Raw genomic sequence first — 27,824 nt, 5'->3', positions numbered from 1 at the left:
TATTACTTGTTTACTGGCACCTTCAGGAAAGGTTAAAGGGTTCCGTTGGTCACAGATTTGAGTATTCCAAAGGCTATCAGCATATGTCACAATAATCCAAGATGGTTGTCCAACTGCGAGAAAACTGATAAAAGATAGCTTTTATTTTCTCTGAATGATAGTGTAGGAAAGTGCTCCTTTTTGACATTGTCACCCCCACGTTTTGCCTGGTATCTGTTGCAATTTTGACAGAAGTGAACTGGGTTCCTGCTAACTGGGTCCCCAGTGCCAGATCGCTTTCCCTAAAACTGTACAATTGTTCCCGAATTGACAAGACCTTTAGCACCCCTGTAAGTCCCTATTAAATTATATGCTGGTACCTAGGGCATGGGTACAAAAAAGGGTCCCTAAGCGCTGCAGCATGTATTGTGTCACCCTAAGGGATCCATCAGAACACTCATGGAGACTTCCATTGCAGACTGTGTGAAATGGTACAGACAAAAGTGAAAACACAATATGGTACACATCCTGTGTGCCATGTCTACAGACACTGCATACAATATATCTAAGTCATCCCTACAGCAGGTCTTTCAGCCCTAAGGCAGGGTGCACTATATTACACGTGTGGACATATCTGCATGAGCAGATGTACCAATGCGATGTCTCAGTCAATTCTTAGACATTGCAAGTGAACAGGTAAGTAATCTTAAGTATATGTACTGGACACTGGTGATTACGAGTTCCCCAACTACATCATGGATTCACTGAAATCAGAGGTGTTTGGTATTAAACACCTTGTATTATTAAACCCTCTTTGATTATAATGATGGATTTATCTGATAAAGACGTCTAGGCGCAGCTTCCTTACCTTAGAATTCTCCGTAGGCACCAGACTGGATCTGGCAATTTTTTGCCAGCAGTACCCCAGCGCGTCGATTGACTCCGTACTGATGTCATCCACATATGCGATGCCACTGGAGTCCATATAAGGCTCTCCCCAACGCGCTGATGTCAGTTCCTTCTTTTCTGCGCTTAAAATGCGGATCCGGAGAAGTAGTTACCTCAGGCCATATTGGCCTAATTCAATGTTTTCATAGTTGAAAATGTGTGCTTTTCATTTAATATCAAGGTTAGCAGAACACAAAACTCTGGTCTGTATCCCCGGGCACAGAATATGCTGTAGATCCAGCTGCTGAGGTTTATAAATCAAAATAAATGGCTTCAGTTTTCTGTTGATTGTAATGATTCTTTTTATTCAACAATCTTTCTGCTGGTTAAGATGTTATATTCACATCTCATTATTCTCGTTAATAATTCATCTTCATAACAGTTGTATTGACATTCATGCTTTATCGTCTTTCCCTTTTCTCCCAATGCATTTCGGCGTCCTGCGCCTTTATCAAGGGAATGATCTGTCAAAAAATGATAGTATATGCTATTTAATTTTATGCTCTGCTTACTAATGCCACCAGATAATATAATATTATGCACAGGTTACTCTGTTATTGACTACCTATGTCGATGTAACTAAATTTGTTTCTATAAGTATTTCAAAGAGCCCAAACTATCGTTCTTGGTGATCGCGCTTGGTGTGGATGAAATTATAAAGTGTGAAAATATAAAATGTAAAAATATAAGCGGTGCGCGAGAAAATCCTATTCGGTTTAGAGCTTTAAACATAATGTACGCCTCATGTTAACTGCTGGTTCGGAGTGCACCTTATAAACGTAACTACGTACAGTTGAGATAGATAGTGTTATTTATCTCGCATTTGTCGCATCTATACTCCGTGAGTTTACATGTCCACAGCTATTGATGAAGGGTGAATTGAAGCCCTCAGGGGTGTGGCCACGAGTTACAAACCATAAACCACCCTGCCCTGTGGTTTCGAGCCGTGGGCACATGTCACCGACGCAATACTTCACTGAGGAATAAGGAACAAGCAAACAAGATTACAGTTGGGTGACATTTTATTGCACAAAACACATGTATTTCGATAAAACGCATTTCTAGTGAATATTCTTTAAGACAATCTGGCTTCACTCTGCCAGGAGTATATGCTAAATAGAACTTGCTTCTAAAGTGCCAGAGACTCAAGACATGGAGTACAATTTTTTATGAAAACATAGTGCCTAGAATCAAGCCTTTCTGATGAGAACTATAGGCCAGCTGGAGTGAGGAGCCATTAAAATTCACATTTAAATCAGCTAGAGTCTCAGAAAAGACACAGAATATATTCTATGAAAATGGAAAGAACTTGAAACCAGCCTTCATGAAGAGAATAATTCCTGCAGATTGAATAGTTTAATGTGAGGGGCCAGCATTATTACGGCGGCACAATTTAAATTACTTAGGGGATGAAACCTACTCTTGACTGCAAAGCTCTTAATGTACCTGTCAAGTGTGGGTGGAACAACGTTATTGCTTTGCAATTGCAATAATGTTTTTTAGAATAAAGGCAGAGCAGAGGAGAGAGAAAAATACAATTTTAAAGTGTCAGAAAGAATTAGAGCTTCAGCCAAAGGTGCATAGATAGGCTGAAGGAAACCACACAGGCGTCAGTGACCCAACGGGTCACTGCCACGAGGTCGTCTGTTGGATGGTCTGAGGAACAGATTTTTATACTTTTTTCACTGATGAACTATTGATATGAGGATGACGACATTATCAGGTGTCTGTACAGGACATGACACATTTTGGTCTTGTCTGGAACATTTTTAAGAACACAGAAGTTTCACCCACGCTATGTTTCTCAAAAGGTCACAGGAATTTTGACCGTGAATCATAATGAAATTGCACACCGATTGACCAGGATATGCGTCACTTCAGGGAAATTTTTATAAAAAAAAGGAGAAACATTTAGAAAGATATTGGTCGCATGTCTTAGTTACATTATGGCTAGCAATAGATACACTAATATGATAGATGACAGACGGCAAGTGGATCATCAGGTATTGCGTGATGTCTCTCTTAGCTTAGGAAGATCCCTGTTCTTGTGGTATTGCTATTCTTGCAGCATCTTCGTGTGTGTAAGAGACGACGTGCAGATCGAGGGAGTGGGGGCCCAGGGGGAACTGGGCCTCACTGAGACGATTTGTATGAGAGAGACACTTTGGGGCCTATTCATAGAAAAAGAGCAGCTGGGACAAAATGGGTCAATTTAACAGATTCCTTTTTATGCTGGCTGGTGGGGGTCTCATGCTTCAAGGGTGGGCAGAATTGGCCTGGGGTAAAAACTAGACCCTGCATCATCTCCCCCCTTTTCGTTCATCTCAAAAAGAACGAAATTATACGTGCTACGTGTCAATTCTGCCATTCTCAGGAGGTGCAGGAAGTGCTACGGACATGTGGTGCTGGCTATTCAATTTTAGTACAATATCTCTGTCTCATTTAATCAGTATCTTCTGTATAGCACTGTGATCATAATACATTTATAGTCATTATAATGGCAGTAAATAGTGTTCAATACTGCTAGTAGCACTCATTATCATTTTTATTCTTTGTTCTGAAAGTCTTGAGGCATTGTTCCAATCGTTGGTACGTGTGGTTGGTGTGATTAGTTGGAAGAATGTCTTATTTTCTGCTGTACTTTAAGTCTTTTCAAAACTTAAACTGAAAAATTAAACAGATCTTCAGTGATCATTTCTGTAAGCAGACAAAGTAACCGTTGGTGCCTGTCTTCAGGTAATTTGAGAGGTTTGCAAGCACTTCTATTACCTAGGCACTTTCAAATATGAAAAAACAAAGTGATGAAGACGGAAAAGATATCTCGTCACAACTTGCAGATTGAGGGGTTGGGGCATTTGAAGTTCCAGACGTCTTTAGGTGATGTATCGTTGGGGTCTGCTTACACTCTTTCTTCCTCTGCTGTGTAGCACATGCAACCCATCAGGATGATCTTGGGATAACATCCCCACTTGGTGCTTTTCATGGGGAGGAGTCAATGCTTTCTTTGTAGGAGAACCATGGATCAAGAAAGTCAGTCACTAGCACTGGAAGAGAACGTAGGGGTCCTTGGATGATAGTATCAAGAGGCCTGGCCTGCTCTGGTTTAGCAGGGAGCTGCCTCCGTTGAGTTGTGCTTTCCTGGAGGAAGCCTGGCCTGCAGCAAGCAGGGATCTGCCTCTCCTCTAATCCATCTTGTCGTTGCTGGTCTGCTGGAGTGCATATTGTACCTGTGGCGTACCTTAGATGACACTCTTGATGCAAGTTGAGCTTGCCCCCCTTTGTCTGGCCAGGCTTCTGGTGTCCCTTCTTCAGGAAGGCCTTTCAGAACTTAACAATGTTAGTCGTTGTAGTGCCACTCATGGACAACAGAGCAAGTGGAAGTGCATCAATCCAGTCTGTGTAGCTCCTCGCCCCTTGCACACCCCTTCAATCACGTGTGAGATGAACGGTGGTCAATTGTCAGAACACAAAAGCATAGGCACTTAAAAGTGTGGAATGAACTCCTTCAGGAGGCATTTTGGAAAAAAGTTTATACATTGCAGTGTTTGGATAGTTGTACCAACACGTACTTGCAGTCTCAAATAGGGGGCTATGATGAGTCCCGGCACCAAGGTGAGATGAAGCAGTCCATTTCATGTGCATTTAACCTAAGTACCAGCATTTTAGAAAAACACAGTAACAATCTGATCACATCCTATAAGTCATAGACAATGAAAAAGACTTTAGGGAAATAGTACATCTCATTATCTCCTATCTTCATATCGTGATATCATGTGGAGAAGAAGCAATTTGAACCATTGTGTACATACAACCGGTTACCTCGTGATATACAGTCCTTGGAGGAGGTGTGTGCAGCACATTCTACAATTGAAACTCTTTTTAATAGCAACAGACCTTTCAATAAATGTGCTATTACTGAACTGATGCATGCTGTATGTTTACCAGCTGACGTAAGAAGGGCGCTTCAAATGAAGAAAACAGCCTAAACATTATATTGGCATCCCTGTGTTACATTGTATTCTTTTTGTTCACTAATGCAAAGACTTTATTATTAGGGTGAGCGCTCTAGGTAAATCTTTGAAGCCCAGACTGCAATTTTGATACTTGTTAGGGTATAAAAATGTGTACACTTATTTTCAATATTTAGCAATGTGACGCTATGCATATTGCTCACAGGATGTTCCCCAATTAGATGCAAATATTTGCAGAAGCTTCAACGCAAGACCGATAATTCTTTTCTTTCAAAATAAAATGTTCACAAAACAGAATGCAAAAAATATTTCACCCAACCCAACATAAGGTAGGTACCATTCTTTGCAACATAAAAATAAACAAGCATTGGCAAATTCAGTAGGTCTCAAAATTATTTGTTACCCTCTTGGCTTTGTCAATGCACACCCATTATTGTAGTCCCTGGCTTATGTACTGCTTGAAAGCATTTTAGTACACTCACCTTCCATTATAGGTACACAATATTTCCTGCAACTTTGAAGAACCTAGACTATACTAGTAAGTACTATTAGGGTGTAATAGGGTGTAATAGGGTGTAATAGCAACCAGAAAACATAAAAAACGTTGCTGTGTGATGTGGTCAATTAATGCCTGCAAAATACTTCCTCCCCCTACAGCCAGTGGGGGTATCCAGGGCATGTTATTAACATAACATTTAAATGTACCTTGGGCCTGCTCATTTTTCTTCGCTCTTTCCTCGTCTGACCTACGGAGTATTTTGACATATTCAGCAGACATATTCAGCATCTTGGTCATTAAGTAGACGCTCATGCTGGGCCGCTGTACCAATACATTGGTAGCGGTATTGTGAATTAATTCAGGTAACCGTGAGAGAACTGAATAGTGCAATGAAGGATATGTGGGGGGGTGCTGGACATTACGGAGATAAGGAGAGGTGGAGCATGACCGGTGTGGGGGGGGTAGCAAAAGGGAGTCAAGTGCCAGGATGGAATACAGTTCTCACCCCTCCTCTTTTGGCAATCAGTTTGCAGGCGCAAAATGAGAGGCAAAAGAATTTACTGGAAGTGGGCGAAGGGCAAGGCACATGTAGTCAGTTTGTAGATAACAATGAAGCACACACATAAACAGACAGAAAGCAAAAACAATGGAAAACGTATTTTTAGATGGAGGCAAAAAAAGTAATATCCTTCCCCGGGAGAAAAATGGAAGTATGACGTGTGCTGCTGCACAGCACAGAGTAGAGGGGGCATCTGGGGGACGAGCTGGAGAGAGAGAGAACTGTTAGTAGTGAAGGAGAGAGAAAGAGACTGTGGAAGACCGGTGTTTAATATCGTGTTGGGTGAAGTGCCATGCGGCGAAGTGAACCACTGTGGCAGGAAATTGTTGACACAGAGCACAGAGCACTTCCTCTTTTTGTGCGCGCAAATTGCAAGCTGACAAAGGCAGTAAGTCTCGCCTTGCCGTCCTTCCGACAATGGAAGGAGGGGTGAGAAATGAATTTGGGAGAGGCCAGGTGCCTAAAGGACATCGTTTAATTTTGAAAGCATGAGGAATAAAAAACCCTTAAATGATGTCTATATATAGGACAGCACAATGAAGATGAAATGACATTGTTATGAAATGAAAAAATGGAAACGAAACCGGAGTGTAAGGCAGTTATTATACAAGGAAATTACACTAAGGAAATCACACTGAGTATAGGCACATCAAATCATTTGTCCAGGAATTAAACCCCTGGACCCCATACAATCCTTGAGCTGCTGAGGGAGTCTAAATATACAGGAGTACGCCACAGAAGTGTAACGCCACAAAGTAACGGAGTTGAAAGGCACATTTTTGAACCCACAGGAACCACTGAAACGGGTACTGTAAATAATAACTGGTATTTGCGAGAAAAAAACTACAAAGTGTTACCACACAAAGATAGAGATAGGGAGGGGGGGGGTCGAGGGTATTAATCCATTTAAATGCTCATTTCTGGAGTGCAAATCAACCTCATTCAAGTGCAAAGAATAATATTTTAAATCTATGGAAATACTTCAAAATGTGACCCATAATGAAAAACACACTACATGCTCATGTCAACCACCACTGCTTAGCAATTGCAACAGGCTTCTCCAACCAGTAGCTCTGGAGCCACTGGTAGCTTTCTAGTATGTGGCTCAATTTACGAAATTAAAACCTATTTTGTGCTTTGTTGAATTAATGTATGTATATCAATTGAAAAGCATATATTTGATAGAAAATATAGATATTTTCTGAACACGTAATGTTATTTTTGAAGAAACAATTTTCGAATTTGCCAATATATGTAAAGCTTATTTTTGAGTAAATAAATCATGCAGCATTGGGAGGCTTATTCCTCATATTATTTCTTTGGCGTTGGGGGCATTGAAGCTTTAGCTGCTGTTTATTACCTACCTAGCATTCCATGTTAAACCCCCCCCTGTTAAATGTATAAATGCAAGATATTCTTTTAAATGTATCTTTCCGGTGTGAACCACATTCTGCCTGGGCTATTCTTTCTTAGTGGCTGCAATTGAGATCTGGTATATGTCCCTCTCCTATACCCTTAATGACACAGGGGTATACACTGTCTTGTAATTCTTGATCCTGTGCAGCAACCAGGGTGGCATTGCCCGCTAAAACTGGCAAATTTTAGACTGAAGTGAGTATCCTGTTCAAAAGCTTGACAGAATTAGCAGTCTTTCCCAACTTTCAATTTTTAAGATAAAGTATATGTGAAAGGCAGTATGTATTCTTATATATAGTAGAACTCAGTATCCTATTCATAGGGACACTAGTGTCTATGTTGATCACTGTGAGCCTGTGAGGAGAGATGCTATTTTATTGCTCGGGTGTGCCCTGCTTATGTATCTTTACCCTAGATGTTGGGAAAGTTGGGGAATCGATCTAGTGTTCCTTTCTCAAACACTGCCTGAATCTTTTGCATGGGGCTCTTTGTTTTGGTAGTGCCGAATGAGTGGACCTACAACAGACTGCGTAGAATCTTATTATTCTGCGTCTTCTTCATCAGAGATGACAATGGAATTTGAGCCGTGTGATGGACCCTGATAATTTGAATGAGTTATAGAATGAGTGGACTGAGATGGGCTAGGCCCGTTGCAGAAAAATGCATGTGTGCAGGCAAATACGTCAATCATGGAAATAGTGGAGCCGGTCACCTGGGTATTGGGAGTGAACAGGAACCCTAGAATGTTCCAAGCCTTAGCTAGGCGCTTTCGGCTCTTGCTATCAAGTGTTTTTATTGTGTTAAAAGCGGTATTATGTATTGCCACAGGAACGTCATGCACCAGATGCATAGAGCAATTTATAATATGTGTGGTGGTGTTGGCCATCACGAATATAGAGGATGTGACGAGGATGTCAAGGGGTTCGGTGGACTAATTAAATACGTGCCCACCCCTTCTTGGCTATCAGTCGCTCGGCGAATGACAGACAAACAACACTGCGGAGATGGTGCAAACAGTGAGAGAGAATGAGCAGTCTAACAAAAGCTAAAATAATGACACCCAATCCTCGCAGAGAGGAAATACAGACAAGAAGAATGCCCGTGAAAGAAAACACAGGCCAGAGACGGAGACCACAAGGTGAAAACCTTAATGGGAACAAAATAATAATAATAATAAATAACGCACAGAGCTCACGAAGCGAGTGGGAAACCAGTGTAGCAAGAGTAAAATACAATACTAATACAAATATTTTGTACAGGTGAATAAAGATATACTTCCCAAGACTCGAACGTGGGGTCAAAAAGTACCTCTCAGGACCCACCTCACTTAGGAACAGTACAGTGGAGAGCCAGCACTTAGGAGCAATAATGTGCTTAAGCAGATGTAGAGCAGGAGCATAGATGAAGCGAGGGCACTTAGCAAGAAAACCACAGTAGGTGGTGGCAAGCAGCATCAAAGGAAAAGCATGTGTCCAAGACAACACAATCACGAGTCAACCACACCCCAAAGCCGAACACGACACAATCACGTGTCAACTACACCCCAAAGCCGAACACCTGGACACACCCAGGAAACACCCAGTACCCCTAGACTCGAACTGGGGTAGGGAAGCGCGAACCTCCCCACAAAAGAGGAGGCTGGGACTCGAACCCGATTCCGGACCTGCCGGAATACACCCAATCTCGCAGACTCGAACTGCCGAGAGGGATCATGAAGCTAGGGGTGTTAGTTGATACCACAGGAAATTACACCGCAACTCGCTCCCTCCGTGCTCGAACCAGCCGGGAGGCGACAAGCCACAAGCCACACACGTTGAGCTTTAAATAGCACTCGAGCAGGGCACCTGACAAGGAAGCGTTCAAAACGGGACCACTGAGATACATAGAGGGTTCGTGAATCGTGACCATAGGCAATGCTGCGGGGGTGGGGGGGGAGTTCTGAGTCCTACCCAGAGCTAGCCACAAGGGGACCGCACACAGCCGCTGTATCTGACAGGAAGGCAAAAAACTGTGACCACACAAGAAAATAGAAAGATACAATACAATACAATGTGCAAAGTAGTAATGTGTTATCAACCTAGAATATGGCAAAGAACAAAATGCAATCGCACGTCAAACCATAATGCGAAAATGGAGAACTAGGGGAGACTCTAACTCCGACCCCGGACACAGAGGCTCCGGCGGACACCCTGCACACAGACTCTAACTGGAGAGGGATCAAAAACCTAGAACCACTGACGCTATAACCATCCCCTCCGGACCGGAACCGGCAGGGCAAACAAGAGTGCAAAACAGGAAAACCCCCAACCTTGAAAGCACAACTGGTATGAACTAATAAGCAGCAGAAAAGCCGATACTGGCCTCTGACAAAGTGACAAATCGTGACCACACAAAGGGACAGACATTAAGGGTTCAAATCATGACCAGAGATAGCGCCGCAGGGACAGGTGACAGCCAGAGACAGTCCACAAAAGAGTCAGTCGCACCCCCAGGCAGCAGAGACCCAGGAAATCCAAGGAAGTACAAAACCCCTGGTCTTACCCGTGGTCTCTGCCCCAAGGAGCGGCGGCGGTGCTCTCAGGAACCTGTCTGTGGTGTGCGCCAAACCCACTGCAGACGTATGTGGTATGATGGACGTTTGGGCGCCAGCTGATGAAGGGTGAATTGAAGCCCTCAGGGGTGTGGCCACGAGTTACAAACCATAAACCACCCTGCCCTGTGGTTTCGAGCCGTGGGCACATGTCACCGACGCAATACTTCACTGAGGAATAAGGAACAAGCAAACAAGATTACAGTTGGGTGACATTTTATTGCACAAAACACATGTATTTCGATAAAACGCATTTCTAGTGAATATTCTTTAAGACAATCTGGCTTCACTCTGCCAGGAGTATATGCTAAATAGAACTTGCTTCTAAAGTGCCAGAGACTCAAGACATGGAGTACAATTTTTTATGAAAACATAGTGCCTAGAATCAAGCCTTTCTGATGAGAACTATAGGCCAGCTGGAGTGAGGAGCCATTAAAATTCACATTTAAATCAGCTAGAGTCTCAGAAAAGACACAGAATATATTCTATGAAAATGGAAAGAACTTGAAACCAGCCTTCATGAAGAGAATAATTCCTGCAGATTGAATAGTTTAATGTGAGGGGCCAGCATTATTACGGCGGCACAATTTAAATTACTTAGGGGATGAAACCTACTCTTGACTGCAAAGCTCTTAATGTACCTGTCAAGTGTGGGTGGAACAACGTTATTGCTTTGCAATTGCAATAATGTTTTTTAGAATAAAGGCAGAGCAGAGGAGAGAGAAAAATACAATTTTAAAGTGTCAGAAAGAATTAGAGCTTCAGCCAAAGGTGCATAGATAGGCTGAAGGAAACCACACAGGCGTCAGTGACCCAACGGGTCACTGCCACAAGGTCGTCTGTTGGATGGTCTGAGGAACAGATTTTTATACTTTTTTCACTGATGAACTATTGATATGAGGATGACGACATTATCAGGTGTCTGTACAGGACATGACACATTTTGGTCTTGTCTGGAACATTTTTAAGAACACAGAAGTTTCACCCACGCTATGTTTCTCAAAAGGTCACAGGAATTTTGACCGTGAATCATAATGAAATTGCACACCGATTGACCAGGATATGCGTCACTTCAGGGAAATTTTTATAAAAAAAAGGAGAAACATTTAGAAAGATATTGGTCGCATGTCTTAGTTACATTATGGCTAGCAATAGATACACTAATATGATAGATGACAGACGGCAAGTGGATCATCAGGTATTGCGTGATGTCTCTCTTAGCTTAGGAAGATCCCTGTTCTTGTGGTATTGCTATTCTTGCAGCATCTTCGTGTGTGTAAGAGACGACGTGCAGATCGAGGGAGTGGGGGCCCAGGGGGAACTGGGCCTCACTGAGACGATTTGTATGAGAGAGACACTTTGGGGCCTATTCATAGAAAAAGAGCAGCTGGGACAAAATGGGTCAATTTAACAGATTCCTTTTTATGCTGGCTGGTGGGGGTCTCATGCTTCAAGGGTGGGCAGAATTGGCCTGGGGTAAAAACTAGACCCTGCATCACTATGAGGTGGCTCACCTACCACACGGTTCATGAGGTTATTCATGCAATGTTATTGTGGTAGTGGCGCTTACCGTGTCGGCGTTCGAAAAACGTTACTCTGAACTCCGCTCGGTGCATGATGGTAACGTGAATGATGCGTCGTGTGGCGCGGATCTATGCGTGCGTATTTGAATGAACCAGCTATGTAGAAATTTAAAGAGCCAGCGTCCCGTGGAAAACAAACAATGTGTGCTCATAAATCTGTCACGAATAGCTTACAAATAGTTCAGTGCCTACGCGATAAATGCAATGACAGATAGAATATACAGTTGTCACATCTCAAATTCATTTCAAAGATAACAAGCAAATTCAATACTATCAATTGAACCCCTCGGTTTCATGGTTTGCAAAAGATAAATCCAGTGGTTTTCTCGTTTAAGTAGAGTTTTTCGATTGTCTCTTCCTGGTAGTTTAACCACTTGTTCCAGAATGCAAGCTTTTAGTTCATCCATTTGGTGATGAGCCTCTATAAAGTGTGAGGCTATTGTAGACTTCATCATTTTAGTTCTAATATTGCTTTTATGTTCGTTGAGTCTCACTTTGAATTTCCTTTCTGTTTGCCCCACATATTGTTTCCCACATGGGCAACTTAAGAGGTAGATGATGTTGGTAGAATCGCAAGTTCCATTAACTTTTAGTTTTAACATTTTGCCACTGTTAGGGTGACGGATACGGTTTCCTTTCGTAATGTTGGTACAATTATGGCAGTTTAAACAGGGTATTGTGCCTTTATATGTAGTTGTTGATGTTTTGTCTGTGTTGGATTTTAGCAATTGTCTAATGTTCTTTGTCCTCGTGTATGCAAATAGCGGTTCTTTAAGAAATTGTCCTTTGAAATCCGGTTCTGTGGTTAATAAGTGCTAATGTTTTTTTATGATCTTCTTGAAATGGTGGCTCATGGTGGAAAACTTACTCACGCATGTGATTCTTTGCTCTTCTTGTTTGTTTCGTGGTACAAATAGCTCTTCTCTGGATTTTTGCGAGATTCTCTGTTGTGCTTGTTGTAATATCGGATCCGGGTATCCTCTGTGTTTGAATCTCTCTATCATGATCTTGGATTGAATTTCAAATTGTTCTGGTTCCGAGACAACTCTTTTGGCCCTCATCAATTGTGAATATGGCAAATGTCTTTTTAGGGATGGAGGATGGAAACTGTGGTATTGTAGTGTGTTATTTCTGTCAGTATCTTTTCTATACAGGTTGGTTTTGAAACCCTCGGGGGTGTTCCTTACTTCAACATCCAAAAAGTGTATCACCTCTTTGTTGGTTTCCCATGTAAATTGAATCCTTTCATCGATTGAATTCAGTTCTCTTATCTGATTAATCAATGTATCCTGTGGTCCTTCCCATGCTATAAAGATGTCATCAATGAACCGTGCATATAGACGGATGTGGGTTTTCCATTTGGATTTTTGTAGGATGTGGGCTTCCTCAAAGTTTCTCATAAAAATATTCGCGTATGTAGGTGCTGCTGGATATTACAACAAGCACAACAGAGAATCTCGCAAAAATCCAGAGAAGAGTTATTTGTACCACGAAACAAACAAGAAGAGCAATGAATCACATGCGTGAGTAAGTTTTCCACCATGAGCCACCATTTCAAGAAGATCATAAAAAAACATTGGCACTTATTAACCACAGAACCGGATTTCAAAGAACAATTTCTTAAAGAACCGCTATTTGCATACACGAGGACAAAGAACATTGGACAATTGCTAAAATCCAACACAGACAAAACATCAACAACTACATATAAAGGCACAATACCCTGTTTAAACTGCCATAATTGTACCAAGATTACGAAAGGAAACAGTATCCGTCACCCTAACAGTGGCCAAATGATAAAACTAAAAGTTAATGGAACTTGCGATTCTACCAACATCATCTACCTCTTAAGTTGCCCATGTGGGAAACAATATGTGGGGCAAACAGAAAGGAAATTCAAAGTGAGACTCAACGAACATAAAAGCAATATTAGAACTAAAATGATGAAGTCTACAATAGCCTCACACTTTATAGAGGCTCATCACCAAATGGATGTACTAAAAGCTTGCATTCTGGAACAAGTGGTTAAACTACCAGGAAGAGACAATCAAAAAACTCTACTTAAACGAGAAAACCACTGGATTTATCTTTTGCAAACCATGAAACCGAGGGGTTTGAACGATAGGATTGAATTTGCTTGTTATCTTTGAAATGAATTTATTGAGATGTGACAACTGTATATTCTATCTGTCATTGCATTTATCGCGTAGGCGCTGAACTATTTGTAAGCTATTCGTGACAGATTTATGAGCACACATTGTTTGTTTTCCACGGGATGCTGGCTCTTTAAATTTCTACATAGCTGGTTCATTCAAATACGCACGCATAGATCCGCGCGACACGACGCATCATTCACGTTCCCATCATGCAACGAGCGGAGTTTCAGAGTAACGTTTTTCTAACGCCGACACGGTAAGCGCCACTACCACAATAAGATCGCACGAATAACCTCTTGAACCGTGTAGTAGGTGAGCCACCTCATAGCTGTGGACATGTAAACTCACGGAGTATAGATGCGACAAATGCGAGATAAATAACACTATCTATCTCAACTGTACGTAGTTACGTTTATAAGGTGCACTCCGAACCAGCAGTTAACATGAGGCGTACATTATGTTTAAAGCTCTAAACCGAATAGCATTTTTCGCGCACCGCTTATATTTTTACATGTTATATTTTCACACTTTATAATTTCATCCACACCAAGCACGATCATCAAGAACGATAGTTTGGGCTCTTTGAAATACTTATAGAAACGAATTTAGTTACATCGACATAAGTAGTCAATAACAGTGTAACATGTGCATAATATTATATTATCTGGTGGCATTAGTAAGCAGAGCATAAAATTAAATAGCATGTACTATCATTTTTTGACAGATCATTCTTTTGATAAAGGCGCAGGATGCCGAAATGCATTGGGAGAAAAGGGAAAGACGATAAAGCATGAATGTCAATACAACTGTTATGAAGATGAATTATTAACAAGAATAATGAGATGTGAATATAACATCTTAACCAGCAGAAAGATTGTTGAATAAAAAGAATCATTACAATCAACAGAAAACTGAAGCCATTTATTTTGATTTATAAACCTCAGCAGCTGGATCTACAGCATATTCTGTGCCCGGGGAGACAGACAGAGTTTTGTGTTCTGCTAACCTTGATATTATTACACACACTCCAGAGTAGGGAGTGATACCCTGGAGCACGTAAACCAAGTACAGACATTAATTCAACCAGGCAGTGCATTTCCACTATCTATGCTTTTCATTTAAACCTTGTGGGTCTTGTAGATGGCAAATGTTGTCCACGGAGCGTCACTCCAGTTGTATGTGATGCTGGGAGAGCACCATGACTCAGAAGAGTGCGACCCTGTAGCCAACTGCAACCAAAGGAGCTGGGGAACGTCGGATGAAGCTCATGTCGGCACAGTTCTCGTTGTCAATGTACAGGCAGTTCGCAAGCCCGGTCCGGGAGCTAATCACGTGGACGCCACTCTCCATCGTCCCATGGTAAGTCTTGACGCAGGCGGTCGAAGACGTTGCATCCCCAGATTTACCGCACAGGGATTTCAACTTTACACCTCCTCCCCGCTTGCCAGTTGACGACTCTGTGCACAAGGTCGCCCTGCACCTCCCTGTGTACCCTGGAGCTGGGGCGACTGGCCCAGATGCGAGCATATTATTGCTCTCTACATGCCATCTTTGAGTCTTCACCTTCTCCTGGAGCGCCTTCTTCCCCAAGGAGGTGAAAAGTGCCTCGACTCTGTCCATGCTGGCGGGTTCGCCAATGCCTGCAGTTAGGCCCTTGAGTTCGATGGTCGATTCCGTCTCCATGTCGGTGCGCAGCCCTTTGGGGAACCCTCCTTCAATGCTAGAATCCAATTAGCCAACTCCAATGATGATGTCGGCAGTGCCGATCGACACCGCGCCACTGCACCTTTCCGACTTTGAAAGCATCCTCAACTCAGCACGGGTCTACGTTGAGTGCAGAGCAAATGGTGCCACCTATCTCAGACACCCTTGTTCCGCTTTCCATAGAGCCCTCAAATGTTTTTCCTTCTGAGGAACATTGTTTAGGAGTTGATGGGGATGAGTCAGAGTTTCTGCACACCATATCTGATGCTGCTCAGCCTCCTGTGGAGGACAGCTGACTAACTGAACTGGGTGAAGCTAGTGGATTAGAGTCTTCCTCAGCCTCAAGCCTTCTTTCCCCTCCTGGTCTTGCTACAGAGTAGTGCGCCTCTTTAGCTGATATGCTAAGGCGAGTTGCCCCGATTTTCGATTTAACTCATCCTTCTGTAGAAAAATCTAATCAGCCACTAATTGGCATTCTCCATCAGGGCCCAACAGGGGTGGAGCTGGTGCTTCCCAATAGTGACGCCTTATATGACATTTTGTTGGGGCCCTGGTGGATTGATTTATATGTCACTGACACCGTTTAGCCTCTGGTGATCTGGCCTTTCTCCTCCATCACCCTACTCCTCATATTTTGGTGGTACATACTGCTTTGGCCTCGTATGAAATCTTCCTCATGTTCCGTCAGACAGATTCCAGGAGACAGGATGCTTTTACTAGGCATATCTTCTCCTCCACAAGTTCTGCTTTGTGTTTCATCAATACATCTTGCGTTCTTCGACGCTATTCCAATACATTGTGGGATTTCTTGACATATCTGTTGCTATATCCAATTTGTTGATTCGTGAGTGCACAGCCTTTCTTAGATCTTTGTTTGATGAATGTTCAACAATTTAGGTAATCCATTGGAGACGTCTCCCGTCCGGATGACATCAAATGTCTAAATGCGTAATCTGTGCTTCCAATTGCTAATTGGTCACATCCCATAGGGCACACTTGTGTGGTTCCAAACTAAGACTCCACTAATAATTCAAAAAATAAGGTTTCCAAAATGGTTCAAAGAATAAGTATATTTATTTTCATTGTTCAGAAATTCATGTTATTTCATCAACATTCTTAGTAGAGCGACGCCGACCGATAGCACACCGTTCCCAGTATCTACGAACTACTCACGACAATTTAGGAAGAGTTTCAAAAACGCTCCCAGACGTAGGACAAAGCGTCCGAAATGCACTGGAACAAAATTTAACTCGTTATGGAATGACATTTTTTTCTGTTGATGGAATGTTGAAGAAATGACATGAACGATGAAAATAAATATACTTATTCTTTGAACCATTTTGGAAACCTTATTTTTTGGATTATTAGTGGAGTCCTAGTTTGGAACCACACAAGTGTGCCCTATGGGATGTGACCAATTATCAATTGGAAGCACAGATATCTGTTGTTATCGCATCCGGACGACACTTGGAACGAGCTTACTCAGTTGATCTAAGATGAGCAACAGGTGGCTAGATTAATCATTAGATGTGAGAAGGATACCAACGATTCAGTAGGTTGGGCCATGGCTTCTTCAGTGGCGTTACGTCATCGTGCCAGGCTACGCAATCCACTTTTTGGAGGCTGTTTAGACCACTTTGCTTGATATGCCTTTTGATGGCACCCACCTTTTCAGTGCTCATGCCGACTCTGCTTTGCGGCTTTTTCGCGACAATCGGAGTGGAACAGAAGCACAAGGTACTACTTGTGTAATGATATATCTGTAAGAGACATTAGTTAGTCATAGATTCCTTACCCAGGAATATCCCTAGGCGTCAGACTGGATCCGGAAAGTTTTGCTAGCAGTACCCCTGCACGTCGGTAGGTGGCATCGTGCGGCTCAGCATCCGTCGCTGGCGTCATATGCGCCGAGATGACGTCACAGAGACTACTTAGACGCCACCCATGCGCCCTGACGTCAGTCCGTACACTACTTTCTGCGCCAGGAACGCAGAGCCATGCAAGAAACTGTCCACTTGTGGAAAAGTAAATTTTGCCATGTTATATGTGCCTACGTGTTCCCCATGTTATGTCATATGTGCATGATCGATATGCATGTATTCCCCTCTGATCAATTAAAGACTCAATTACAGTTGTGTCCATCTCTAGTACGTCAGTTTCCAGTTCTCGTGAATACAACGAGTATTAGGCCTATGTAAAGCTATGTTGCCACGTTTTACAGTGTGCACGTTAATTCATTGAATTATACCCGTTTCTAGGCCTCAAAAGGGCCCGGACTCAGATTCAGCTCCTGTTGCCTGAACCCTCGCTGAGGAGCGATACAGCCCCCACCTGTATCCCTGACCCTTCACTTACTTCCTGCCTCACAGTGCCCGGCTCGGCCTGGCTCTGCCTGCCAGTCTGCCAAGAGTATGTTATGATTCTAGTTATCAGTCCAGCCCTCCTTCTCTGCATTCCTAAGCTACTGAATCGCATCAATAATTTCCGTCATGGTCTAGCCTTTATGTCTCCATGTAAGAGAAATACTGTATTCATATTCATAGAATATTCCTCACACACACACTACATGTAGAATAATGCATGCACCAGTCTTAGTGTCTGTTAGCCTTTGCCCTGATAACTTCTGGATTCTATCAACATGTTCTCTAAACACGAGATACTAGATAGGCTTTAGGTACATGTCGCTCTGACACTCCAGACTTTCGTCTCCTCTTCTAGCACAGAAGTCATAGCCCCCCAGTTCTCCCTAGTAACACGTCATTGTCAGTTTGCGCACAGCACTAGGTTAGAGGTCCCAGCTGCTCAGGTAGCCCCCTCCATGTTTCCGCCCCATTTATGACATATTCTGTTACGTTTGCATCACATGTCTATGTATACGCCCTGTACACACCTCTTGTTACACCTACTTACTGCCTTATCTTTCGCGACTGCTACAAACTCCGCCTACTGCTACGCCTACTGTATTGAATTCAATGTATTTTGTTTAACAATATAAACCAATGTACTGTTATTAAAAGTCATGCGCATCATTCCCAGACCCTGCCCGGCAGCTGTCGGGCCCTTGCCATCCTATTCCCGTACAGGCTGTCCTGTTCCAGTCCTTTATGCTTAATTAAAGCCTTTCAACTCTAGCTACCTCGTATCTTGACTCTTATTTATTGAGCTATCTGTTATATTGTATCCAGTCAAAAATAGAACCGGTAATTAATTATTTATTTACCACATAATGGCGCCCGAATAGGGACTTGCCCTTTCCCCACGCGCCGGAGAAGCCACGCAGGCCCCCTGATCCTCTGCAGCCGTGACGGAACCATACCGTGCACGTGCAGATATTTCTGCTTCAAGTATCCCTCAGGCCCACGGAGGAGACGGAGGTTGCGGTCCAGCATCCAGACGAGGCGGTGGAGGAACGCGGCGAGTCCCGACCAGAGCCCAAGCCGAGAGTCCAAGGTCCGAGGTATCCGGAGGCCCACCTGTAACTGAAGTCCGAAGTTCGTCCGTCCGTCGTCGTAGCAGTCCAGTCCAGTCAGAGGCCTTCCGTTCTTGCTGCCCGGTGAGTACCGTTGCTGGGGTAGTATCTAGACAGGGTCAAGTAATTTGTCTCTGGTCCGTGGGTTTGGGTACACAGATCCAACACGAAGTGTCCACTTAGGTGGATGCGGGTCCTGACGTATCTCTTTTATGGGACCGGTAAGTTTCGTACTGTTTCAGCAGTGCATCTAGTCTGTTCTAGTAAGTTCTGTTCTCGAGAAAATTCATGTGTTCTGTTCTCAGTATTTCAGGTAGTATCTTGTCCATTTATGACATATTCTGTTACGTTTGCATCACATGTCTATGTATACGCCCTGTACACACCTCTTGTTACACCTACTTACTGCCTTATCTTTCGCGACTGCTACAAACTCCGCCTACTGCTACGCCTACTGTATTGAATTCAATGTATTTTGTTTAACAATATAAACCAATGTACTGTTATTAAAAGTCATGCGCATCATTCCCAGACCCTGCCCGGCAGCTGTCGGGCCCTTGCCATCCTATTCCCGTACAGGCTGTCCTGTTCCAGTCCTTTATGCTTAATTAAAGCCTTTCAACTCTAGCTACCTCGTATCTTGACTCTTATTTATTGAGCTATCTGTTATATTGTATCCAGTCAAAAATAGAACCGGTAATTAATTATTTATTTACCACATAATGGCGCCCGAATAGGGACTTGCCCTTTCCCCACGCGCCGGAGAAGCCACGCAGGCCCCCTGATCCTCTGCAGCCGTGACGGAACCATACCGTGCACGTGCAGATATTTCTGCTTCAAGTATCCCTCAGGCCCACGGAGGAGACGGAGGTTGCGGTCCAGCATCCAGATGAGGCGGTGGAGGAACGCGGCGAGTCCCGACCAGAGCCCAAGCCGAGAGTCCAAGGTCCGAGGTATCCGGAGGCCCACCTGTAACTGAAGTCCGAAGTTCGTCCGTCCGTCGTCGTAGCAGTCCAGTCCAGTCAGAGGCCTTCCGTTCTTGCTGCCCGGTGAGTACCGTTGCTGGGGTAGTATCTAGACAGGGTCAAGTAATTTGTCTCTGGTCCGTGGGTTTGGGTACACAGATCCAACACGAAGTGTCCACTTAGGTGGATGCGGGTCCTGACGTATCTCTTTTATGGGACCGGTAAGTTTCGTACTGTTTCAGCAGTGCATCTAGTCTGTTCTAGTAAGTTCTGTTCTCGAGAAAATTCATGTGTTCTGTTCTCAGTATTTCAGGTAGTATCTTGTCCGAACTGTTATTTTAAATGTTATTCCATGTGTTTTCAATGTCGTGGTATGAATGAATTGTTCTTTCAAGTAATTATTGTGTTCATTGTATATAGTATTGTGTCTAGACTCCAGCCTAGTTATGCCTCTGTTCTCTAAGTTACGTCAGTTAAAAACTAGAAAAGGTCTGCTCGAGGAAGCAGTTCCTGTCCCGCCTAGGGACAGTCCAGGTCATTTTATGTATCATAAGCATGGCATAAGTGCCATATTATATCTAGACTTATGGGTGGAGTACACCAAGGAATTAGAGGAAAAGTATAGATGGCCCGTATCGGGTACATGGGATGCCGAGTGCATCATGCGAGTAGAAGAAGCATTATGGAAAAAGAAAGCCAGACAGTCCCAGAAAGACGCCATCGAGTTATGGCGCAAAGAATCTCACAGGAGAACAGAGAAAGAAATCAGAAAGTCAGAATTAAGTAAAGAATCCTCTGAAAGAGCCCAAGAAAGGGAATTAATCGAAATAGGTGAACGAGTTAAAGCCGAACAGTCAGACAGACAGAGAAATGCCCTCATTAAGGGTATGTATCCTCTTCTTGCCGAGGGCTTGCCGAAAGCAACCCCGGAAGCACCATGTAATTTTCCGCCGCCATTAGTTCCGATTAAGCTACGTCACAAACCGACCGCAGCTGATATTTCTCTCTCGTCCTATTTGGACGACACAGTTCCAGAATATGCAAATCCCGCTCCGCCAGCTCCTGTAAATAACGTAATTCCTGTTCCTCCAGCCACCGGGGCACCTGTTACAGCACCTGTTACGGTACCCCCGGTCCAGCCCGTAGTACAAGTACCCGCTACATCGGTCACTCTGCCAGCACGAAGAGTATCAGTCGACGATTCCAGTTTAGGGGCCGCGGGGGGAGGTCCTCCTGGTACCCCGCCGCCACACAAACGTGTAACATTAGTCGAGTTACATGAACGTGCGTTACAGCGTACGCCCAAATATCAGTCCGTTGCAGATATCAAGCGAGCTCTTACCGAATGCCGTTATGATCCGGTCCCAGGCGATGATAATATGGTTATATATTCATTGCGTGTAAGACGGGTGACCGAGTATTTGGACACCCTACCGAATATGAAAGAAGATCTAGACAGAATATATCGTTTCATCCGTACAGGAGACGATCCAGAAAGTATTGGCGAAATCATGTCTCTAAGGAAAGCTGAGACCCAGCTCATGCTGTTAAAGTTTCTAATCAATTGCTTAATAAGGGAACAAGATTGTCCGACTAAAGATCCGACCGAAATGAAAGTTCTGACAAGGTGGAGTGATAATATAGCTGAGGGTAGACACAAGACACTCAGTAGTATAGAAAGTATGTACAAGAAAATTCGTAAGGAAATAATAAGGTTACACGACAATCGTAAAGCACAAGTAAACGAGAAAGAAAGTAACTCAGATACCGAAGAAGTAGAAGACGAGAATACCGCAAGAATAGCGTATGTAGGTAAATCTAGATTTCCAGACCGACATTCACGCCTAGAACACAAGAAAGTTTTTCATCCTCCAGCACCAGAACAAGGTTCTCTGGAACAAGTATTTCAAGCTACCGATCACATTCTGAAATCACGTATCGGTTATAGTGAACTTAGTACTATGCATGAACAAGAACTAGCCCGATCGGCAGTTCGATGGATTACTGATTCTACCACTTTTCCAGACGAAATAGTGGCACAAATGTTTCTGAAACTGCCCCCAGCCGAGCAGCGACTGGTGGGTATGTATATGATCCAGCACCTCATTACACTGTATGAGGGTCAACATTCTGATCCAGGTCCGTTACATGATGTCCTGAACGAGTTACTCCAGTATAAATGGAAAGGTCTAGGTACCGATTTAATTAGTGTCATTCTAGAACAGCGCCACAAATATAGAACGTTTCTGAATCCGCATTTCGTTCACGTCTCACCTCCAGAAAGTAAACCGTTTTACATAGATAGACAGCATCCGTTACGAGAAGTACACCCAGTTAGGACACCGGATGGTGAAATGCAACGAGTATTTGTTTACACCCCAGTTACCAAGATGGAACTCTTAGAGATGAAGAAATTAATCCCCTGTCATGACAAAGATCCAGCAGGGTTCCATCGCGAATTAAAAGACATGCTCCGTATGGGAGAATATACGTATCCAGATATTATTAAAATGCTAAAAGTCCTGTTGCCCGCAGGGGTATATGAGAAACTCAAGGAAAAGGAATGGGAGGTGGGAGAGAAAAAGATAGATTGGACAGCTCTAGAAGCTGAAGATAATGCACGTGTACCAGGTACCGGTCTTGGAGATAAATGTAAAGAATTACCAGAGTTATTGATTCAGGTTTTGCCTAGGTTATTAGCCACGAAAAAGGAAGACTGGGATGCCATCTCAGCTTGTAAACAGAAACCAGACGAAGATACTAGTGATTTTTATTCTAGATTCGAGAAATGTTTTATCATTAACAGTGGTTTGAGGACAGGTAGCGAGTCATACCCTCATCTTTTTGTTACTAAACTAGTCGAGAATTCAAGCCCACCAGTTAAAAATCGAGTTTTGAAAGTCGAAAGTACTTGGCAAGCTAATACCCCGTCCCAAATGCTCCAAATGCTCCAGTATCACCAGAATAGAATCAGGGAAGAGCAAGAACACGAAAGGAGACGTATGAAAGACACGAAAATGAAAGTACTAGTTGCACAATCTGTTCCACAAAACAGTCAGAAAATGGGTCCGAATCAAGCCAGTCATCCTGCAGCTCCCGTTAAAGGGACATGCAATTATTGTAAACAGCCAGGTCATTTCATAAACGAATGTGCAGTTCTGAAACACAACATAGCCACTGGTAAGACTAAAGAAAGACCACGTCCGCCCAGACAAGAACAAGTTTCACAGACTTCTCAGTCACCACAGAATGCATCACAGCCTATTGCTGCAACACAGCATGTTACACAGCAGATGTACCAGTATGCCCAGACAGAGTATCCAGAGTATCAACAGTACTCATGAAACAGCCTAGAGAGGGAGGTAGGCTTGCCTCTCATCGAGATACCTGTAGATCAAGAGGGTCCCTATGTACACAGTCAAGTATTAGGGAAAGACAAAGTTTTTGATTGATACAGGGGCAAGTAGGACTACTATCAGTCATGACGAGGTTCCAGGGGCTCCGCTCTCAGGCTCTAGAAATGTTTCCCTTGGATTTTCAGGAAAGCCTATTGTTAACGAGATATCAAAGCCAGTTACTCTAGAAGTTGGTCCATTGTCCCGAACTACTGATTTGTTACTTACGAAATCATGTCCAGAAAATTTGTTAGGCATTAAAACATTGAAGGAATTAGGTGCAGTAATATGTTGCTCCCCAGAGGGAGTTCGTTTGTTTTTGCGTGACTTCAAAGGTCACTATGTATTACGAGATTTTGATCCAAGATTGTCCAATGTACCGCAACATTTATGGGCGCAAGGTCCAACAGATGTAGGTTTTATGCAAATCACACCCCATCGTGTGACCCTCAAGCAAGGTGTAGTCTTGCCACGAATCAGACAGTACAGATTGCCACCTGAGGCTGTAACAGCCTTATCCAAAATTATTGACGAGCTTATTGCTCAAGGAGTGGTTGTAGAAACTGACTCCAATGTATGTAATTCTCCTATCATTCCAGTCATGAAACGTACAGATCCAAATGCACCTCCAGTATATCGATTAGTGATTGACCTTCGAGAACTTAATAAATGTATCATTCCCCAGTATCCAGTAGTCCCAGATATTTCATCCCTATTGACAGCTATTGATTCTGAAGCTACATTTTTTACGGTAATAGACCTCAAGAATGCATTTTTCAGTGTTCCGATTCATCTAGATAGCCAGTACCTTTTCGGTTTTTGTTTAAATGGAAGGAGCTATAAATTCACACGAGCTCCTCAAGGTTTCACAGAAAGTCCTAGCATTTACAGTCAAGCACTTAAAAGACAACTAGACAATATTCCCATGCCAACAGACACTGCCCTGCTCCAGTATGTCGATGATCTACTGATCACAGCCCGTTCTGAGCGTGACTGCGAGCGAGCATCACTTACCGTTCTGTATTTCCTAGCCGAGATGGGGCACAAGGTGTCCCCTTCGAAGCTTCAGTTCTGTGTCCAGCAAGTGATCTACTTAGGCCACTTACTGTCCAAGTGGGGTAGGCAGTTGACACCAGATCGTATCCAGTTAATAGCGAGTCTTCCACAGCCTAAGACACAGAAGGAGGTACGTGCTTTTATCGGCCTCACTTCTTACTGCAGACAATGGATTCCTCAGTATGCATTTCTAGCCAAGCCACTGATACAGTTAACGACACAGGAGGCAGCCGTATCGACTGTCCTCCCTTGGACATCTGAACATACACTTAGTTTTAATGAATTAAAGAAAGCCTTATGCCAAGCACCTGTTCTAGCTACACCGAACTACAGTAAGCCTTTTACACTTTTTGTCACAGAACGTGATGGTACTGCATTATCTGTTCTCACACAAGATCAAGCAGGACAGTACAAGCCCTGTGCTTATTTTTCGAGCACATTAGATCCAGTAGCCCAGGCTTTGCCTGCGTGCCTCAAGTCAGTTGCAGCCACAGCTCTAGCTATCAGACAAAGTGATTCCATAGTATTAGGACACTCCCTGACAGTACAAGTTCCACACTCCGTGGAAGTTCTTTTAAACCGAACACAGACACAGCATTTGACCATTGCACGTTTAACAGGTTATGAACTGACACTGTTCCAGCCACACATAGAAATCAGACGCTGCAACGTTCTGAATCCTGCTACACTGTTACCGTCAGTTACTTCAAATCCTGCCACACATGACTGTGTGGAAGTCATTAACACTATGACTAAGCCAAGACAAGACCTGACAGACATTGCATTACCTAATCCCGACCTGACACTTTATGTGGATGGTTCATGTATGAGAACCAGTACAGGAGAACTAGTAGCCGCGTATGCAGTGACTACTGAAACTGAAGTTATTGAAACACATCGTATTGACACCCTGTCTGCTCAAGCAGCAGAGCTAGTCGCTCTGACCCAAGCCTGCATACGTGCCAAGAACCTGAAAGTAAACATATATACAGACTCACGTTACGCATTCGGAGTTGTACACGACTTTGGAGTGCTCTGGCAGGAGAGAGGTTTCATGACTTCTCATGGAACCAAGATTCAGCATGGTCTCCTCATTCAAGCTCTGTTAGATGCAATACATTTACCGACAGCTATCGCTATCATGAAGTGCAAGGCACATACGAAAGTTACTGACATCATTTCCCAAGGTAATGATCTAGCAGATCGAACAGCCAAGCTTACAGCTCAGACACCAGACATTCCAGTTAACACAACACTGACACACACTCCAGATCCGACTACTTGTATGACAGTTAAGGACCCTACACAAGATGTCATAGACATACAGTTACATGCTACTCCTGAAGAAATCAAGAAATGGTCCGAACAAGGAGGGGTCCAGACAGATCAGGGATGGGTGACGAAGGGAAAAGCCACATGGTTTCTCCCCGACTCCATGGTTCAAGTCATTATCAATACCGCACATAGTCCAGCACATTTAGGAGAAAAAGCCATGTTAGACAGTATACAGAACCTTTGGTTCAACAAGCACTTACGAGCTGCAGCCAAGCAGAAAGTCCGTACTTGTATGATATGTTGCCAGTTCAATCCAGGTAAAAGTGTCCCGGTGGAACAAGGTGGATTCCAACCTCCTGATCACCCTTTTGAAGTCCTCCAGATGGATTATATTCAGATGGAGCGATGTCGAGGTTTCAAGTATGTTCTTGTAGTTGTATGCGTTTTGTCCAGGTGGACAGAAGCATATCCAGTTCCACACTACACAGCAGCGACCACTGCCAAGCAGTTGGTTCGTGAATTCTTTCCCCGCTATGGACTCCCTAGGGTCGTGTATTCTGATAACGGCCAGCCATTCTCCTCTGAGCTCATGAAACATGTTTCCCTTTTGTTAGGGTACCAGTGGAAGTTCCATTGTGTACGCCATCCAGAAGCAGCCGGTCTCGTAGAGAGACATAATCAAACCCTGAAAATCCGTATTGCTAAGACATGTAAAGAGAAAGGTGTAGACTGGTTAGTAGCTCTGCCAGTCGCTCTATTTTATATGCGCATGGTCGCACATTTCAGATCAGGTCTGTCCCCTTACGAGGTCGTATTCGACCGCCCCCCGAATATGTGGGGTACACCTAGACCCCGAAGTATTACCGATGTTTCCAGTAATATGCTGACAGATTACCTAGCTTCCTTGATGTCTGCCCTACACTCTTGTCGTTCACAGGTTGCCGCCGCATTTCCAGACAATACCGAGGTGAAACCGCATGAAATCGTTCCAGGATGTTTTGTACTTGTGAGGAACTTTGATCGTTCAAGTCCGCTGGAGCCCCGTTGGAAGCAACCTCAACTAGTCCTTCTGACCACCCGTACGGCCGTGAAGTTGGAAGGCCGTAAAGGCTGGGTGCACCTGTCCCACGTCAAGAAATTCCATGGATGTCACATAAAAACATTGGACTGCCAGAATTCTAAAGACTGCCCTATTTTCAAGGACTGTCCCGCTACAAACTTTGAGTCCAAGCCTCCCCTGTTAGAGGAAACTCCGCAGCAGGAGTATAAAAAGAAGCTCCGGTCTAGTAAAATAAGTCAGCCAGTTTAATTGTCTAAGTCCCCCTCGGGTGAAACGGTTAGACAGGTATCTGACATGTATGAGATAGACCCCCATAGTGAGAGAGTTAGTCGAAACTCTATCAGATGTATCGTTTTTCTAAGTTTTCTATTGTTTCTAAGTTTGATGGTTACCTGCACAAGTTATGCATTTCATTTATGTTTTCCAATTTCTCATGTAAATAAGTTTCCTAATGCTACAGTAGAACACACGTTTAGTGATCTGCCTCCTCACGAGTTATCCTATCGTCTTGCTATGAGAAATAACACGTTCATCAGAATGTTACACTATTCACACCAGACCAGCAATGCCACTAATTGTTGGGTGTGTGGTCGACTCCCCCCTTTCCAGACACCGAAGGGAGTTCTGCCACTCTTTCCTTATCCGTTTTCACATAATGGTTCGTGTGGAGCATGGTCCATGTTAACGTCATCTTCAAATGATATGTCCCTTCTGAATAGAACATGTTTCCCAGACAAGCAAGGTCTCCCCCATAGAACAGGGTTAGATCTAGAAAATGAAGTTTATAATTTAGGTAATTATTCTTCGAATTTTATGGTCCTGAATGTTCAGTCTGATACTACTCCAGACTTACCTGCTATTTCAGTACTACCAGTCAAAGGCGAATTATGTGTCAGAAAGAATGGTTCCGCACATGTAGGACATAGTGATTGTACTACTACTGTCGAGTATAGTGACAGTGGGAAATCTATTTTCAAAGCCTCACGTCATTCTTATTTTGTGTGTGGTCAGACCGCATATGTTCGTCTGCCCCTCGATTGGGATGGAACATGTTATATTGCCTTCCTACTGCCACCAGTTTTTCTAGCCCCATCTGATTATCATAGAAACACACATCTAGTACACGTTAGACATAGACGAGAGATCGAGTCCCCAATTGTCGATCAAACTGAAACTACTCTAGAACAATATCAAGATTT

At 43.4% G+C, this 27,824-nt stretch overlaps 1 protein-coding gene across 2 annotated transcripts in view; it reads right to left on the bottom strand.

Annotated features, from left to right (window-relative positions):
* The window catches only part of USP34 (ubiquitin specific peptidase 34), a 2,681,755-nt gene that overhangs the window by 622,189 nt on the left and 2,031,742 nt on the right, over positions 1–27,824 (bottom strand). The window lies entirely within an intron of this gene.

This window comes from Lissotriton helveticus, chromosome 6, assembly GCF_964261635.1.
Source record: "Lissotriton helveticus chromosome 6, aLisHel1.1, whole genome shotgun sequence".
NCBI lineage: Eukaryota > Metazoa > Chordata > Amphibia > Caudata > Salamandridae > Lissotriton > Lissotriton helveticus.
This window is presented reverse-complemented; position numbering and strand designations above follow the sequence as displayed.